Source organism: Lutjanus erythropterus, chromosome 11 (assembly GCF_056507025.1).
Source record: "Lutjanus erythropterus isolate fLutEry1 chromosome 11, fLutEry1.hap2, whole genome shotgun sequence".
Classification (NCBI taxonomy): domain Eukaryota; kingdom Metazoa; phylum Chordata; class Actinopteri; order Lutjaniformes; family Lutjanidae; genus Lutjanus; species Lutjanus erythropterus.
Genome location: NC_139327.1, coordinates 29016619 through 29022618, shown reverse-complemented (window position 1 = coordinate 29022618; position 6000 = coordinate 29016619).

Sequence of the window (6000 nt, the reverse complement as noted above, 5' to 3'; positions counted from 1 at the left end):
TATGCCCCACCCTGAAGCAGCCCTATTGGGGTGAACAACATTCCACCATTAACCCAAAAAAAAAAACAGAAAAAGACACATTTAAAAAGAACAAATCAATGGGATTTACTGACAAAGCACAGATAACAAAGATGCTAAATCAAGATAATACTAAATGAAGAGTAGCTAAAGTCACCAAGACAAAACATAAGTTTCAGGCAACACAAAAAAATACTTCTGTGGAGATACAATGGACCTCATGCAAGAATGTTTTTGTATTGATCTCCTAAAACTTTCATACTTTCTTTCCGTGGGACTACTTGTCAAAGTGTTCAAAGTCGGATTCGCCGAACCCTTTTAACTTGCCGAGCCTGTCATAAATCACTCCTTTCAGTTTGATGAATGCCCGCTGACCATGAGGAGTTGAGATCTGTGTGGATCACGACATACAGACAGCCGTGCCGCTAGGATGGCTAAAAATTTAAATAGGCCTAGTGAAAGAGATGAAAGAATACTGTGACATTTGCTGCCCATGTATCTGCTTTAAAAGGTTCTTCTGAGGGCAGAAGTGCAGATGATCAAAGAATATGCTAAACAGTTTGTTATGGATTTTGTGAGGTATTGATTGTTGGGTGCCATGACATTTGTGTGTACAGAGAGTGTGTATAGCACGGACATGATTAATGTATGTTTACAAAGCGCATATGCTATTCTGTGTGTCATGAATGTATGATGAAGAGATATGCATGAATGCACACAAAATGCTCTTTTGTTTGCATGCATGCACCCAGGACCAACCCCCGCACACACACACACACACACACACACACACACACACACACACACACACACACACACAGTCACGTTGCTGTGTTCCTGCCATGACCCCAGAGGCTGGTGACTGGCCGAGCTTCCAGCCAGTGCAATTTTAACAGATTGATCATCTATGTGTTATACTCCAATCAATGACTCTAACTACCAATGGGCCAGATTGTGAACTCCACAAACCGAGGTCAATAAACACAACAGATCCTGAGGGGTCGGGGGTGGGGTTAGGGGTGGTGGTGGGGATCAATCTCCTTACTAAAGGCCGCCGCCTCGCACTGTCGCTCACTGGAAAGGTCACAAAGTCTTTCTGCTTGATAATAATGCTAACGCAGCTTGTACGGCAATCATCACCCTCTCAGACATCAAATAGGATTAATGAAATCCTGTAAACTCCGTTGACCTCATATGCATCTGTGACCTTCCTTTACAGTAGCCCTTCGTCAGATTTGTTTCAAACTGCTGCACTCTTAAAAATAAAGGTGCTAACTAGGACCGTAAAGGGTTCCTCAACTTGTCCCCATTCGAGAGCCCTTTTTAGTTCCTGGAAGAACCTTTTATAAAGGTTCCACATTGAACTCTTTCAGAGAGTCCTACTGAGACCCAACATAAGGGCTTTTCACACTGTAAATTCATAGTCCAGGGCTAAGCTAAGCCCAGGCCTGTACGATTTACACCGCTCTTGTTCTAGCTCTGGGTTAAATGTCTGTTGCTACAGCAACTGTTGTGTGAATCGATCTTTTAGCCCCAGGTTTAGTCAGTTTTTCCGGGGATAATGACCCCACAAACTTGGGGCTAACCCTGCTGCAGAACAGGGTCAGTAAGTCCTGGGCTAATTTTGGGGTTAGCCCACTTTGGAATCTGTCAGTGTGAAAGCCTCCTTAGCTAGGAGCTACGTGCAGTACCTAGAACCATCTGTGAATGGTTCCACCCAGAACCCCCTATTCTACAGAGAACTCTTCTATGGTGTAATGGTCCCATCCAGAACCCTCTTTGAGGTTTTTTCCAGATCCTTCCCACTTTTTAAGTGTGCTAACAAGAACCCACCCAGGGGGTTCGACAGAGAACCTATTCTTGTTGGCTATTCCAGGGGTTTTATTGAGAACCCCCTAGCACTTTCTACCAAGAACCCTTTTTTATATTCCAGGGGTTGTATTTAGAAACCACCCAAGGGGTTCTACCAAAAACCTTTTTAAGTTCCAAGGATTTATCTAGAACGTACCCAGGGGTCCCTACTGAGAATCTTTTGTTATATTTCAAGAGTTTTATCTAGAATCTCTCTAGAGGGGTTCTACAGAAAATCTTTTTATATTCCAAGGGTTTTACCAAGAACCCTTGTATTTTATGGCACCATAAACCCTTGAAGTAAGAGTAGTCAACAATCCTTTAAGAACTCTTTCTTCAAAAAATGGTTCTTTGCATGAAAAAGGTTCTTAATTAGTCTTACAAAGAACTCTTAGCAATCATTTTTTAGGTCAGTTTTATCTAACAGACACCCAGAGATTCTACCAAGACCCTTTTCATATTCCAAGTGTTTTATCTGGAACCCATCTTGGGTGTTCTACCGAGCATGCTTTTATATTAGGGTTCTTAATGGAACCCTTAAAAAGAACCCTTGATGAACCATTTCTACAAAAAGTGTTCTTCATAAACAAATGGTTCTGGATATAATTTCAGCCCTTGAGGAAGAACCTGTTTGGAACCTTTATTTCTAAGAGTGTGAGTGTTGAGAGATTTCCTGAGATCAGCATTTTGACTGTAGATTAAGAAATCATGTGGCGTATCGTGTTACGTAACTTCGCCCTTACGGTAGCTGGTGCAAGCTCAGGCTGAATAACAGAACGGTGATTGTGTTCTCATCTAATGATAAACCAGGACAAATTGTGCTTTGAATAACTGAATCTTCTGAACCAAGTTTGTGAGAAAGTTAAGGTAACAGAAAATGAGACGTCAGGGGGAGTTAGTCCCAGTTAGCTTTTGGCTTGCAGACCTTTAAGGTGTAAAGGGACCACAGTGACGACAGGAACATCTGGATGAGTAATTAAGATGGAACAATCTGGCTCTCAGAATATAAATGTTTGACAGGGAGGAATCACTTATTCCTTCCAAGGCTCCCAACTCCCACTGATTCCTGATATAGACGACCGTGCCAAATGAACCTGATAAAACCCATCACATTAAAATTTCTCAGCAGGCTTACAATATGTGTTTGTGAATTTTTAGCACTGGTGTTATGGATAGTACATTGTATAATAATAACTTAAAGGTCTGCTGTGAAAGATTCATGGGCATTTATTGGCAGAAATGGAGCATAATATTCTCGCGTATATTTTAATTGGTGTATAATTACCTGAAAATAAGAATCATTTTATTTTCTTTACCTTAATGAGCTGTTCTATCTACCGAGGGCGTGGGTCCTTTTTTGTGGAGGTTGTGATTTTTCATTGCCATGTTTCTACGGGAGCCCAGACTGTCAAACCAAACACTGACTCAAGATAGGGTGAGGCAAGGTGTTTGCAATCTGGACATTCACTGCCAGCCTTGATGTCACGAAATCCTATAACAGAAGAATTTTCTTGTGCCACAGTAGACAACTCCAGATCAGAGTAGAACCCTCTCTGACACAAAGTCATTGCAGAAATGACAACGTAACTGCTAACTAATCCCATCCAAAAAATAGTCTGCATTTCATTTTTAGCTAATATTTTATCTGTCATAGCAACAATAGGAACATTTCTTCACACTACATGAATAAAAAACACCTTGTACCTCTCTCCTAGTTAATCTGACCTCATTTATTCTTAAGAGAAACTTTTTAAATAATATAAAATGGCTCCAGATCTCTGGCACTGCAATGGGCACTAAAATAGCTCCTCTTCTCTTTTGTTTGTCACCTGGAAGAAAAATGCTTTATCATCCACAGAGCAACCCTGTCCTCCTTTTTATTATTTCTCAGAAGCGTTATTTTGATGATGTGTTTCTACTTTGGAAAGGACCAATCCCCATTCTGTTTTTTACACTTTCACACTACAGCCTTGAAGAAAGTAATTTTCTTGCACATAACAAAAAACAAAACAAAAAAAAGTTGTCCTCTCTTCCTCTCTTAAAACATCACCTATAGATCAAAATACACTTCTTCGTGCTCAAAGCTTTCATCCCATCCCTCTTAAGAAAAGTCCGCCTGTAAGTTAATTCACCAGACCGAAAAGTGATGAAGGAGAGGAATATTAAAAAAACAGAGAAGAAATGCCATCCAAATTTAGAGAAAGGAATTACAAAGAAGATCGGCTTGTATCTGGAGGAAACAAAGTGGATTCAAAGAGCCGAGAGGCTTATCCGCAAGTTCAAAACCCTCCAAATCTAAGCTGCATCTTATTTACTGCACCGAGAACATCAAGGACATAATTCTAAAACATTAGCATATTCTCCAAAACAACACATCCTTGAAAGAAACCCTTAAAGACCTACCTACAATATGGTAACTTTAAAAAGAGCAAGAAACATAAGGGACGGAGTTGTTAGAGCATGCCAACATTTTGAAGTCCAAAACTGCCAGTGAAGCCTTTAAACTATCCCGGCAATGTGAAAACCATCAGTAGTAAAATATGCTTTTCCATTAAAGAGCGTATCACTGAAAACAGGAGCTGCATTAAGAGGAATGATGTAACCAGTCCTGCTGCAAGACACACACTTTATGCATAGAAGTGATTAAGTCCAGCCAAAGGGGTCATAAGGTCAATTTATTGTTCAGTGTGGATCATGTCCATTCCTGGGGGACACAGCTCTCGTCTCCCTGCCAGTTTGGGAATGCGATGGGCCAGAAGTCACATGACTGTATGTACCCAGCCCGTCTATGTGTGGGTGTCCCATTGACTGATGTGTATTTATATGATTGATGTTTTTTTTTTTGAATACTACAAATGAAGTTCTTCTTTATACTCACGTGACAAGTGTTTTTGGTCTTTTGACCTCTTGAAAATAGCAAAACATGAGAGCATCCAAACTATTTTCACTTCAGTTTCTTCAGCGGATTAAACAAACAATATATCGCACGTTGATTAGTGAGCTTTAGACAGATTTTGTTACATTTGCACCAAGCTCCTTGTGTTTTTCCTGCATTCATGTGGCGCTGGATTAATTGGGAAAATGAGTTCCTGACTGGGAAAATTCCTGTGAACGCCCAGTCAAGTCAGACAAAAACATGGAAGACGAAAGTAAATATTCTGTTGATTGTAAGAAACTTTTTAGTAATTCATGTAGTGCATATCACTTTTTTTGTTCACGTGTAATTTATATATGGTGACCTAGATTAGATTGAAAAGTTATTTATTAGTAATAACAGTTGATAACAACTGAGGTAGAGCAATATTTTGTTTGTTTGTTTGTTTATTAGAGCCCCATTAGCTACTGTATTATAACAGCAGTCCCCATCATATTTCAGCGGTTTTAGGGATTGTTCTAGTGCAGCGTAAAGTCTGGGATGAAATCACTTTGTTATATAAAGCTTCAGTCTGTTTCCACACACTTGAATAGCAACATAAGTCTTCACTGGGACACAACCAGATGCTACAACAACAACAACAACAACCCTATCCCCCACTTTGTAGCGTCCATGTTGTTTCCACTTAACAACTTAAAAGTTCATGAAAAGACCAAAGTTGGAAGAACGACTTCCCGACTTGGCAAAAAGGACCATCTGAGCACCATGTGAATGCAGCATTTATGCTAAGCTAAGCTAACTTGCTGCTTGGGTTGGCCTCATATTTAATGTACATATGCGGGAATGGTATCAGTCTTCTAATAAACATCTCTAAGAGAAGCAAATGAGTGTATTTTCCATTATATCAAACTATTCCTTATTTTTTTCGAAGCACATACTAAATAATAAGCAAGAAAAGACTAACAGCTATTAAACTTGACATCTTCCTTGCTGTGGACAATTTCACCAATTTTTATGTTTGGTAGCAGAAAGTTTAGAATTAAAGTAGTAAAATTGTTGATTATTATCAATAACTAATTATTTTAGACCCTGTTTTTAGAAAGCTATTGTGGTTTTCAGTGCTTTGCATACAACAAAAACGTTTAATTTGCAGTTACAGAGAAACAACTCAAAGTCACTGAAACTATCTGCATGGCTTTATTCTGGGAGCGTTGCAGTGAGTGGGAGAATATATAAAAAAGTTACAGTTTTCTTTT